Below are 13829 nucleotides of genomic sequence, written 5' to 3' on the forward strand. Positions count from 1 at the left end.
CTATCAACCCATCACAGAGCCCCAGATGGGTGAGTGGAGCGGGCCAGGGCTCCCAGACCCTGTTAAAGGATCCTATGTATGCAGTGCTGGAAGCAGCCCCTATCCCCAGGAGCCAGACAGACAGCAGAGCAGGGCTACTGGTACCCACACTACCCGCATCTGCTTTACACCCACCCACACTAGATAGCAAGCTGAGTGCAGCCAAACCCTGGGGTCACCATCTGAGGGGTGCTCAGGCGCTGCCTTTTCTGTGGCTACAGGCACAGAAAGGGTGGGATCCGAGAGGGTCACAGCATGACTGTCCATCTTAGAAAGAGGTACCTCTGTCCTTCTTGTTCCCTGAAGAGAGCAGACTGACTGACGACTTCCAGCACAATCTTAAAAGCTCTCTCACACAGGTTATGGGTTTTACAGACCCACCCAGTAGCCACTCCATCGGTAAAATATCTCTTCCAAGTAAGTAACCTGGCTGAAGGAAGGCTGCCTGAAGCCCAGATCCCACAGTGGGGGGGGGGGGGGGGGGTTGCATACCTAAAATTCCACCTGCTGAATAGGGAGTTTTAATTTTGGCTTCCTGTGATCATGAATGAAAAGATTAAAGGCACACTCCTACTAGAATGTGGAAATCAACGCAGACAGCCCTTCCCCCTTTGTGAAGGAAGTTTTCAGAGAAACAAGACAAAAGAAGCCGATATCAGTCTTGTTACAGTGACTCCTCAACCTCTCAGGGTTCTGGTTTCCTCATCCTGGGCCCCCAACAGTAGAAGCCACCCAGGCAGATCAGTTTGGACTCAGCCTGAAGTTCAAACCTTAGCTCTGCCCCATGCGCACATGGCCCTGAATGAGCTTGTGAGTGCTGGTCTTAGCTATAAACGGAGGAGATAAACCAACTCAGCAGGGTTATGAGGAGGCTGTAATGCCCGGGCCAGGAAGCACTTCCGCATTCGGGGCCCTTTCCCTTTGCTCTCTCTAGAACTGCTCTGCATCCCTACTCCTCCGGCAGAGCAAGCCTGCAAAGATAGAGACTCAAGCACATACTTTCCTCCCTTTGAGTTAAAGTACATAGAAACCCCAGCTCCCTGTTAACATCTATTTAAAGAACTCGCCTGCCAGACAAAGTGGTTTCAGATCAGCAGCAGGCACAGTCCCCCAACCACACCCTTGTCCCTTGGAGGGTCTGTCTCCATGGTGCAGAAAGTACAGAACAAGAAAACCCACCTCCCCCACAGGCTGGGCTCAGCCAGGAACACAGAGCCTATGGGAGTACTGAAATTACAGGGGAGACATTTTCAACCCCAGAACACCCATTTATAATTCCATTCAGTGCTTCCCTAAGCCAGTGCCTCAGCAGCCACTTGAGAAGACAGGGCCAGGTGTTACAAGAACCTCCCAGGCAGTGAGGACATTTTAGGTGACTGAGTATCCAGCCACCCCCCACCCCCACCCCCGTCGTTAGTCCAGACACTACAGGTAACTTAAAACACAAAGGACCCCTCTCCTCACCTGCCAACCATTCGTAAGAACATGAGGGAGGCAGAAGTTGAGGACACTTTTGTCTTACTTTTTCCTAATTAAATGGCATTCTTGCTGAGTAATGGCATTTGAAACTTCAAGAACCAAAACATATCACACACTGAATCCTTACAGACCATACAGGACTCACCTGCTCACTTCTTGCAGACAGGTTCACACTCGCTTTGAGCCCCATGCTCAGAACTGTGTCTTTTCTGGTGCTCTGATAAAATCTGCACTGGGCTCAGGGCTTCCTCGGAGAGAAAGGCTCCCAGCTGCCTGCTCTCTCTTTCTCAATTTCAGTTCTCCACAACTGCTCCCAGGTGTTACAATCCAGCAGCCACTCTCTGTTCCTGCTCATTCATTCTCCTTCCTCTCCACACCCCAAGCAAAGTCAGGCACCAGGCAGGAACACAGATCCAGCTCTGAGTCACCACCCCCTGTGGCCCAAGGGAATGAGGATGACTGGCTGCACACAACCAGGAAAGCACTATAGGCTATAGGACCCAACGTGTTGTTCTTGGAGCCTGTGAGCTCCCTCTAGCATCTGGATATAGCCTAACGTCTAGCCCTGATGTCAGAAAGAATCATCCAGTCAGTTTCTTCCATCCTGCACTGAGTTAAAATTAGCTCTAAAACCAAGCTTATTCTTGGTGGAGAAACACTGCTACCATACTCACCTACCTGCCTGGTAAAACTCTTCCAGAACTGCCTGGGAATGGCTACAGCTCTTTCAGGACAAATTTTAATCAGGAAGCTTTCACTCCCAAAAGAGGTAGAAGGAGACAGAGGAAACTAAGACACTGAAGTCACTAAGACACTGAAGTCACAGAACAGCAGTGACCTTTTCATTGTAACCTACACACAGGTCTATGGGTCACAAGGTGGGTGACGAAGGGTGACATAGCTCCACGAGGCTGAAAGGGAGAGGGATTTTATTCTCAGTCTTTTTAGGATGACAGTTTGGTAGTTTTTCTAAACTTTGTATCTGTTACTATTTTCAACACTTTGGTAGTGAAACCTGAGTTGATGCCTTTTTTGTTGTTGTTGTTGTTTTGTTTTTTGTTTTTTTTTTTTTTTTTGGTAATAATTTTAAATTGTAAAACAATGTGAGTCTGCCACAGCAAAATGAAAGAGTAAGTGACAAGCCAAAGAAATGTCAGGCCCAAAGAAAACTCCAGTTCCCCAAACTCCAAAAAGCAGTTCAGATATCCAGAGATGGGTTCAGCATGGACGGCAGGAGGATTTCTGGAGGTTAGATAAGAAGCAGCATTCCTTAGGAACTTGTGAAGCCAGTTCCCTTCTACCAAAAGGAGTCATTTCCCTTCCTTCCTACTGGCAGGAGGGAGAAATGGTTACCTGTGCTGCCTTTTAGCATACCAAAGCACAAACTGGAGTCCAGGCTCCCTCAGCATCATCAGGACCTAGTTCCTCTCTCTCTCTCTCTCTCTCTCTCTCTCTCTCTCTCTCTCTCTCTCTCTCTCTCTGTGCTCTGCTCCTCCAGGCTTTCTTTATTCTCTATCCCCTGCTGTTCTCCTCTCTCTCACAGATAGCCCTGACCATGCCCAATCTACTTCTTTCTCTCTCTGTTCTGTACTCAAGAACTCTGCCTGCTCTCTCTCTCTCATATCTACAGTATAAGCCTTCCCCTTAACTATACCATGCAGTGGTTATGTCATCAGTTTATACAAGTTGCTACTACCGGCTGCTGGGGGAGCAAGAACATTCCTTTCTGAGTGTGTTCTAGTGGATGGCCCCAGACCCATCCACATACTGGCAGCACTAACTAGACTAAATGGGTTATCCAAACAAACAACAACAAAGACATTAAGTTGGGAGGGTACATAATGGAGGAATTAAAGAGGAGTTTGAAAACAGAAATAGGAAGTAGATATGATATTTCATTGTAGACACGTATGAAAGTCTCAAAAAAAAAAAAAAAGTAAAGTAAAAAAGAAAAATGAAAAAAAAAAAAGAATGAGTGACCAGGAGCCATTCTCATGATTGTCTTTCCTGAGAAAATAGTTTTAACTACAAAAGAAATTATAATTAATCATGAATCAATTGCTATAAAGACTGAGTTAGCATACCTTTAATCCCTGCACTCAGGAAGCCGAGGCCAGCCTGTTCTACATAGTGAGTTTCAGGACAGCCAAGACTACATAGAGAAAACTTGTCTTGAACCCTGCCCCAAAAGACAGGCTTACAAGCACAAACCCCATATAGTTAATACTTACTTGGTTCTGCTGTGTTCTTAACACTGTGTCCTTTGGGGGACACACAAGGACTACTGTATTATCTGCCTCATGATAGGGGCACTCACATCCAACCAGTATTTGTGGTCATTTGTGCCATGCACCCAGGTTGAAGCAGGTGTCCAGTGTAAGCACGAAACATGACTACATCTAGAAATCATGTTGTAAGGACAACAATCTTTGAATGTTTTAGTACTATTTCCATTTCACAAATGAAGAAATCAGAGCAGAAAGCAGCCTAGAACATTTCTACAACCACATGATCAAAATTCAACTTCAAATTAGTACAAAGAAGGGGCTTAATCTCCAGGCAAAGGCCACCTCTGGCCCCAGTGGGCTAGATGCCATGGAACCAGTGGAGGAACAGGAAGTGCCCTGGGCTTAGTCATCAGGTACCAGACTTAACCCTCCATCACCAGCAACACCCTGACAGAGATCAGTGACAGGTATATGAGAGCCAGAATCTCACCACTCCATATCCCCCCAGTTCCTGCCAGATTAACTATCCACCAGCTCCAATCACTTTGTTGTTCCTACCACTGAGTACACTTTTTCGTTCCCACCCAAGTGTTACTGTCATCTTCCCTGCTAAATTCTGTACAACCTACAAGGTCTCCTTTTTTCCAAGTGGCCCTTCCTGGTCACCTCCAGCTCCTGATTCCTGAAGGCTTAGATAAGACTGGTAAACTTCCTAATTCTTATTTGCTTTTCAAAACTAACTCAAGAACTGCATATACCAGAAGGATTATGAACCAAAACAGCTTCTTTTCCTGCCTCCAACTTAGTGCTGAATCCTGGTGGCAAATATTTGTACCAGATAGACACCTGTATCATCATTGTTGTTTGCGTTCATGGATTACTTAGGCATTTAAAATTTTAGGTGGCCAGTAAGATAGCCCAACAGGCATAGGCTCTCACCATTGAGCTGGACTGCCTGAGTCTAATCTCTAGGACTTGCATAGTGGAAGAAGAGAAGTGACACAAGTTGTCCTCTGACCAACCTACACACACACACACACACACACACACACACACACACACACACACACACACACACACACACACACAGGCACAGAGGATACTGCACATGTTCCCCAAGTTGCTTTGTACTTTACATAGCATAGACTCCTCCATGTCCACAAGGATGGCCATAGCACCCGCCTCCACATATGCTCCCAGGGCCCTCAACATCCTTTATGCTGAGACATGTCCAGAGACAACCCTGGAACCCATCCCATATGTCAACCTACTCAGACACATAGCAGGCATTGCAAACTGATGACTATGACCTACTATGTCCCCAAGACAAGTTTTATTTGAATTCCAATGAGGTTAAAAATCCAGTGGAATCTTAAAAGCCAAAATTTTCATACATACATTTTTTTTTAATCCAGTTCACCTTGGAAAAGGAAACACTTTTGCAAGGCTGGGAAGCAGAGCCACCTTTCAGCTCACTGTGGTCACTGAGGTTGCCACCACACCCTCTGTTCCCAGGATTGACCTGGGAGCCCATCTGTCATCACATGCACAGTTTTCTTATACTCACTTCTACATATCCAAAGCTCAGCCAGGATGTGGAAAGCAAAGGACTAAGCCCTGGTATGAGTGTTTAAGAAACAAACTGGAGTGCACAGACACACAAGCTTGACTGCTCAGCGAGCCTCACCCTATAACCTTGCAACACAGGCTGTCACCTACAAAGTTCACAATGGAGTCTTTGAAAATAATCTAATCATGTTTTAAATACATTTACAATTCTGTGTTGAGCCAACTTCATAGCTGTGTTTGGCCATATGCCTCGGACCTTGGTCTGGGTGCACCTGCCGGAGTGGAGACTCTACCTTGTGACAACACTGGCAACTAGAGAGGACCTTCCTTTAGCAAGACATCCATCATATCTTCCAGGGGCTAATGGGACTGCCCTTACAGCTTCCTGCCTGGGCTAAAGCACAGCTAAACCCAGACCACCAGACTCTTCCCCACTGGGGAACACCTAGCAAAGTGCCCCTGCCATCACCCCTAAAGAGCGCAAGAAGAGGCAGTAGTGAATGCTGCTCTGATGACAGATGCCAAAAGTGATCCCAGACAGCAAGAAGGGTCTCTGGGCACAGAATAGCATCTCTGAGACCAGGTGCTGCCCTGGAGAAGACCACACACTTCTAACACTGAATACAGCATTTAGACCACAGGTCAGAATGTAGTCCTTAACAGCTTGGACCCAGATTCAGAAAGTACTACAAAAAGCCACAGGAAAAAAAGTTGCTGCTGTCTAATCATATGTTCAGAAGGAATCTTTAAAGACTCTTACTAGGTGACACGATCTGAAAGACACGGCCTCATCTGCCCCTCATAATGTCTGTGAGCTCAGCATGGCCATTCCATTCATTCATTTACTCAACACACAAATATCTGAAAAAACACCTGTTTCCAACCTCACAGTGTCTCCCACCTGAGTAGTGAGTAATAGAGGGGAGTATGGAGCAACTCAAACCCTACCCCACCAAAGGTAAATGGCATGCAAGCTTTTTAGATTTTTCACAACTCATAAACTGTCTTAGTAAAGAGCAGCAAATTCCTCATTTATGAAGTCAAACTGGGGTGGTTCATTTTCTTAGTAGGGTAACCTTGCTTTCCAGAAAGCACAATATCCAGACTTTAGAGGGCTAGAGAGATGGCTCAGTGGGTAAACACACTCCTGGAATCCACACGGTGGGAAGAACTGGCTCCTGCAGAGAGTTCTCTGGCATCCATATATAGGTCTGGCATGGCAAGTCAGCACACACCAAAATAAACTTTTAAAAATAATTTAAGTTTTTAAAGGACAAAAGAGTTTAGAGCTGAAATCTACTCAGATTGCCCTCCTCCAGTCTCTGCTCTGTAGATGAGGAAGAAAGCCTGGGAAGGTTAGGAAAATGGCTGGAGGTCACAGTTAATTATGAACCATGAATTAGCAGGAGTTCCTGAAAACAGGGCTGGAGGGAAATCCATCCTACTTTGTTTTTAATTAATTTCCTGCCTTAAACAAAACCCATCGTCCAGTGACTCATTTCCATGCCAAACATGAAAAAGACCTTTCTGAAGTGGGAATCCCTGTGTCTAGGCCCAAGACTTCATGAGAACTAGATCAGAGTTTGAGGCCCTATAATATTAGTGCACACAGGGGAGAAGCCACCATTCGAGGATAGAGGCAGAGACCAGGGTGGCACACCCAGAGCCAGGGAATGCTAGCAAGCAGGAAGGGGCAGGGGCATGGGATGGAACCAAGCCTGCTGACATGCTGACTTCTGACCTCTGGAAGCTTAAGACAATAAAAGAATAAAACGCTTGTTTGGAGTCTTTGGATTTGAGGTCCGTTGTTCTGACAGCCCAGAGAACAAAACCTGCATTAGTTCTGAGGGTTTTAACTAATTCTAGGTCCAATTAGTCCAGTGTGGAAAAGCTGCAGGAGGACCAATAGATCTTTGGACTCAACACTAGGACAGAGTCCAAAACACACAAGATTAAATACTCTTACATTTTTAACTGGTCAGAACCCACTCAAATATCATGTCCACTTCAGAATCCACACATACCAGCCAGATGGGAAAGCTGGAGCAAGCACAGAGGAGTTGAACCAGGACTGTGAAGGACTAAAACAGGTCCCCATCATTAAAAGAGCCAGAGGTTTTGTGGCCTGGGAAGACTCAGGACACATGGCTACTGGGCTGGCTAGTTTTATGGTCAACTTGACACAAGCCAGAGTCATCAGAAAGGGAGGAACCTCAATTGAGAAAATGTCTCCATCCATAAGATCAGGCTACAGGCAAACCTTGTAGAACATTTTCTTAATGATTGATGGAGGAGGGCCCATCCCATTGTGGTACTATCATCCCTGTGCTGGTGGTTCTGGGTTCTATAAGAAAGCAGGCTGAGCAAGCCAGTAAAACAGTATTCCAAGGCCCTGCATCAGCTCCAGATTCCTGCCCTGTGTGAATTCCTGTTCTGATTCCTTTCGACGATGGCAGTGATATAGAAGTGTAAACCAAATAAACACTTTCCTGCCCAAGTTGCCATGATGTTTGATCATAGCAATAGTGACTCTAACTAAGACGGCTATCATCTTCCATGCTAGAAGGACTATCAAGAAGTAGGGCTGGACAACTAAACAAACTTTTTACCCCCACCCCCATAATGTTCTGTGGTTTAAGGGGGTTGGGGGATAGCTCAGTGGTTGAGCACTTGCCTAGCAATCATAAGTTCCTGGATTCAGGTCCTTAGGATATGTGGATGAGGTGTGTGTCAATGTCAAAATGGCCTCTGACCATCACTGGTGTGCATTTTCAAGCCCAAGGCAAAAACCACCTTCCAAGTACATTAGTCATGAAAGAATGGAGATCCCAGGCTGCCATGGGCTGAGGTGGCCACTTTCTACTCTCCAGCTCTGGGAACTTTTGAGTCTATGACAATGTACTTACTGTTCAGTAATCATCTAATCAAGAGATCTCAGCAATGTGTGACTTCCTGAGCATCAAGTGGTACTTTCAGGAAAGCAGAATCAAGGGCCTGGGCAGAGCTACAATGAGAACTTGGGCCAGCTCCCAAGGAGGTTGTGATGGGTTTTCTGGTCCTTTTTCACAGGAAGCTTACATAAAGTTTCTACATCAAATGTTCATATTTATTTAAGTGTGCTCCTGTGGAAGTCCACATGTGTGTAAGTACATGCATGAACATGTGTGAGTTTGCTGTGGGGTCAAAGGACAGCAAGTGTTTTCCTCCTTTTAAGACACAGGCTCTCAATGGCCAAGTAGGCTAGCTAGCCAGCTAATGAGCTTCAAGGGATTCACCCATCTCTGCGTACCATCTCTCCATTGGTGGGATTAGAACATCCACCACCACCACATCCCCAAATCCCAGCTCCACATGTGGCACACACTTTTAATCCCAGCACTTGGGAGGCAGAGGCAGGCAGGTTCCAGGACAGTTCTGCCACACCTCAGTTGTTACAAGGAGACTGAAGTTGGGTCCTCATGCTTGCTAAGTCTATCATAAAGGTAAAGATTTATTTATTCCCTTCTTTCCTAGAATTACCTCTACATTTTTGGGTATGAACAATTTCCCAAAACCTTGAAAGTAGGAGCAGCATAGTAATGAGGACACCAACAAGAGGCAGAAGTGGGCACATGTGCTCACTCAGTGACCTACTAAGTCCTGGCCTTCAGCCCTTGGTTCTGTCAACCCCAGGCTGTGGTGTGGAAATGAGCACACAGATCTGAGGCAGTGGTTCTCAACCTTCCTAATACTGTCACCCTCCAATACAGTTCTTCATGTTGTGGTGAACCCCCAACCATACAATTATTTTTATTGCTACTTTATAACCATACTTTTGCTACTGCTATGAATCGTAATGTAAATGTGTGTTTTCCAAAGATCTTAGGTGAACACTGTGAAAGGGTCCTGTGGTGCCTCCTCAAAGCGACCGCGGCCCACAGATTGAGAACCACTGATCTGAGGGCTCAGGGTGCCCAGAGCCCTGAGTTATTCCCAGGAATTAAAGCACAGGGTGTAGGAGATAAAGTGGCCTGGCCAAATTCCAATGGGAGGAGCCTCCTGTAGTAGCTATAATGCTGTTTCTACCCTAGATGGTCCCTCTAGGACCAGGACCTCCTGCCTGGTAAACCTGTTGTTTACTAAGTAATCCACCCACAAGACTTCTAGCAATAGAATTAACAGTCTAGTTACTCCAGAGGGAACGAGGGACAGTGCCCCTCCCTGGTCAGTATCCTTGAAGGACTCAAGGACGAAGGACCCCACTCTACCTCGCATCAGAAGAAACAAATCCCAGATACCCAAGCAGGGAGAGGCTCCCTGTAAAAGAGGGTGGGATAGGATGAGTCCGGAACCCCCTCCTAAACAGTTTCCCCGCTCCAAGTTGTGCACATTCAAGGGAGTCCTGCTTGAGGAACACAGCAGGAAGAAGGGGCCTGACCCACAGGGACCCTCAAGTGCCCAGAATTTCCACTGCATACACTGTGAGCACACAGGCAAGGCCCTGACAGAAATTTCTATCTTGATTTTAGTATTTCTTCTTTTTCCTTCTTAATTTTTCAAGACCTTAAATGGGGCAGGAGAGGGGAGGGAGCAGAAGAGAGGACTCAAGTCAGCAGCAAGAGAGTGAGCTTGAAGCTAGTCCTGGGCTCCAATTTCAGTTCCCCCAGCAGTGTGCACACTCTGCACACTCACTGAAAACTTCTCTGTGAAGCCCTCCAGCAAAAAGGTGAACCACTAGGGTCTACTGCCCCACCCTAAAGGAAACCTGCAAATTCTCCACATCCCCAGCAGAGGGCCCACCATGCTGGTATATCCGACTTCTCCTACAGGTAGCCAAGGCTGGAGATTGGTGGTAGACTTAGATACCAATGCAAGATGAGCATCCAGAACAATAACTCTAGTGAGAACACCCTTTTATTTTAGAGCTTTACTATTTTAAATTATGTATATTTCTGTGTGTCTTCATGTGGGTATATGCACCTGAGTACGGGTGTCCATGGAAGCCAAGAGGGTGTAAGGTTTCCCTGGAGTTGGAAATACAGGTAGTTGTGGGTGCTGAAAACTGTCCCCAGGTCCCCTGGAAGAGCACTAGGTACCCTTAAGCACTGAGCCCTCTCCACAACTCCCATATCACATTCTGTGTCACCTTCTGTTCCAGGAATCTCACACAGGAATTAATCCTAGAAGCAGGTCCTGATCTCTTCATTTCATGGAGAAAACATGATAAGACCACTAAGAGAGCCAGACAGTGGTGGTGCACACCTTTAATCCCAGATTTCAGAAGGCACAAACAGGCAGATCTCTATAAATTCAAGGCCAGCCTTATTCATAAATCAAGTTCCAGGACAGCCAGGACAAGACTGTTACATAGAGAAACCCTGATTCAAAAAGGCAAACCAAAACAAAAACAACAACAAAACAAAGGAAAAACCCACAAAGAGCTCTGTAGAAGGTCACATAGCAAGAGAGGGCGGAGCCAGGCCCTCTGACCTAAAAGATGTGGGGGAAGGTCAAAGGTTGGACTATTCTCCATCAGACAATAAGGCAAGGGCTGAGGATATGGTTCGTCTTGCAGAGTGCCTGTCCATCATGCACAAGGCCCTGGACTCCATCCTGTAATTTCAGTACCCACCCCATCATCCTTGCACTCAGGAGGTGAAAGCAGGAGGATCAAGAATTCAAAGTCATACACAACAAAATACCAAGTTTGAGACTACTGTGAACTACACGAGATCATGTCCCCATAAAAGGGAAAGGACAACAAGGCAAAAATCAGTTCTTTAAAATTGTCAAGGCAAAAGGGAAGGATAGGTTGCTATTACTAGATCCTCCACCCCCTGGGAACGACCCCCAGCAATCTGGGATGCATGTGGATAAGAGTCCAGAAGTTGATGGTTTTCACAAACAAGGAGTCTTGCCTGGTTTTGGGCAGTTTGTTTGTTTTGTTTTGTTCTTTAAGGTTTATTTATTTTTATTTCCTGTACACTGCTGTTTTGTCTGCATGTATATCTGTGTGAGGGCATCAGATTGCTTGAAGCTAGAGCTCCAGATAGCTATGAGCTGCCCTGTGGGTGCTAGAAATTGAGCCCAGGCCCTCTGGAAGAGCAGACTGTGCTCCTAATTGCTGAGCCATCTCTTCAGCCCCAGCATCCCTGCTTTCAAAGAGGATTGTGTAAAGAAATGAGCCTGGTCATGGTGACACACGCCTTTAACCTCAGCACTTGGGAGGCAGAGGCAGGTGGATCTTTATGAGTTCAAAGCCAGCCTAGTTTACAAAGCAAGCACCAAGGCAGCCAGGACTGCTACACAAAGAAACCCTTTCTTGAAAAAAACAAAAAAGGAAACAGATGAGTGTGCACAGCATCCTTCCTAGCACCTCCCACTTTATAGCTGCACATCACTGCCTCTGAATCACACATTAAAATCAAGCCTTTCCCAATCCAAGTTCCATTCCCCAGTGCCACACTGTGTGGGCAGGGAAAGACACAGACAGCAGAGAGCTTGCTCAGTGAACGGCTTTCTCTGCAGAGTGATGGTATCTGATGCATGTTAAATGCCTCCCTGTGATTCCTCAAGTGACTATTAATCAATGAACCAAGAACAGAGAGCTCCAAGGGAAAAATCTGCCAGTGCAGGAGAAAGCAAATCATGAGTGGCATCCTCACTGATGCTCAGGGGCAGATGGTCATGGTCAGTACAGTCACTGAAGGAGTCGGGTCTACCACAAGGTAAGACAATGAAAGAGGCATCTACAAACATGCAAAAGTCTACCTTTTACCAGGCTTATCTGGGCACTGGCCAAGCCAAGAAGAGAACTTACACTTGGGGGTGAGGGTGCAGGGAGGGACTGCTTGGGCCCAGAAGTTTGAGGTCAGTCTGAGCAATATTATGAGATCTCCTTTCAAAAATAAATAGATAGGACTGAGGGTTTCTAAGTGTCAGTAAAATATTTGCTACATAGCTAAGAGGTCCAGCATCCATGTAAAAAGCCAGGTATGGTAGTGCTCTTGTAATCTCAGAGCCAGAGAAGGGCAGGTAGGGGGATCCCTAGAGCTCACTGGCTGTCCTTTTGGCAAATCAGTGAGCCTCAGGTCCCAGTGTGAAAGCCTGCCTCAAAACGCAAAGAGAACAGTATCTGAGGAATAACACTTGAGGTTGTCCTCTAGTGACCACGCATGCACACACATGCACACATGCACGCACGCACTCATGCGTGCGCAAGGTGAGGAGGATGAGAAAGAAGAAAAACAAAAGTGAAACATTTGGTCTCACTGGGCTCAGTTTCCCTTCTGTTGGAAAAGCCATCACGACTGAGGATCATGCTCTACCATTCCCCTTCTTCCACCACAGTCAGTCAGACAGGTCAACTGCTGCACGGTGGCTGCAGACTTCCCAGTGCTGAGGGGTGGCAGAGACTGGTGACAACACTCAGAGCTGCCATGCATTATCTCTTTATTCTGAGTTCCTGCAAGGGAAGGGCTGTGGGGATGGGGCACCTCTGTCCTCAGTGACCCAGAAAGGCTGTTCTTGCTAATCGCCTTCTGTGAGTTCTCAGGAGCACCTTGCATTGGCTGTTTTTGCTCTGGGAACAGAGAGCAATTAGGACGGGATTCAGCCTTCATGGCTGCAACTGTGGTTGTCGTGGGAGGGCCTGGCCCCACAGGCACACATGTGGCTCAAATGTGAATTTAAAAGTCGATTAAGGAAATAGGCAGTTTGGTACAGAAGGCCTCTCAGGGAGTGAGGAAAATGGCAAATGTTCATTTCAGGGTTCTGGGTAGCAATCACTACCCACTCCTGGTATATTCAGTCATCACCATGACAACCACCCAAAGTCTTCTTTCCTTTGTGGCAAAGATAATAGAAACTTTAATTAAGGCCATTCTTTTTTTTTGGGGGGGGGGACTTCCAGATAATGTCATCCAGAAATACATGACCAGGAACAATTTAGGAATTCAAAAGTATTTTCACAAAGTCACATGACCCTATCCCTACATCTCCAAAGCCCAGTCTCCATCCTTCTCAACAACTCAGATTTTACAGTGTTCATAAATTTAGATTTGTCTGGATATTTGATCCAACATCATAAAGATGTGTAAACATTCCAATTTAATTTTCTGGCTATTTTTATTTCAGTCATAAATTCAAAAGGTCTGATCCACTTTCATTAGGTTTGATACTCAATGGCTTTTGGACAGAACAGATCTGGAACCCTGTGGTGCATCCTGTGTAATTTTCACTTTCTCTAGATCCTTCCTACCTGGAAGACAAGTAGGAGCGCACTATAAACCGTGTGAGTGAGAGGATATATATATATATATATATATATATATATATATATATATATATATGAGCTGTCAATAATAACAAAGGAAGGAAGTCATTATTATTCTACCCCAATGCGGGCCTGGTCCTCTCTTCCTTTGAAATACGTCTAGAATATGCTGGCATCTCTCCCTCCTCCACCCGAAACCCAGGCTCTTGTATCTCTTACTTGGATTATGCTAACAGCTCCTGTGAAACCTCAAGACCACC

The 13829-nt window shown here is 46.0% G+C and overlaps 1 protein-coding gene across 13 annotated transcripts in view; it reads right to left on the bottom strand.

The window, feature by feature from the left end:
* Plekha7 (pleckstrin homology domain containing A7) overlaps window positions 1–13829 on the bottom strand; it is a 181824-nt gene that overhangs the window by 70578 nt on the left and 97417 nt on the right. The window contains exon 1 of one of the 13 annotated variants that reach the window (XM_051192755.1): window positions 1664–1956. The exons of the other annotated variants lie outside the window; for them this stretch is intronic. The gene's annotated coding sequence lies outside the window, so the exon portion shown is untranslated. Of the gene's footprint in view, window positions 1–1663; window positions 1957–13829 lie in introns of those variants that run through there. 13 annotated transcript variants of the gene reach the window in all.

The sequence above is a fragment of the Phodopus roborovskii genome, unplaced genomic scaffold, assembly GCF_943737965.1.
Source record: "Phodopus roborovskii unplaced genomic scaffold, PHOROB, whole genome shotgun sequence".
NCBI lineage: Eukaryota > Metazoa > Chordata > Mammalia > Rodentia > Cricetidae > Phodopus > Phodopus roborovskii.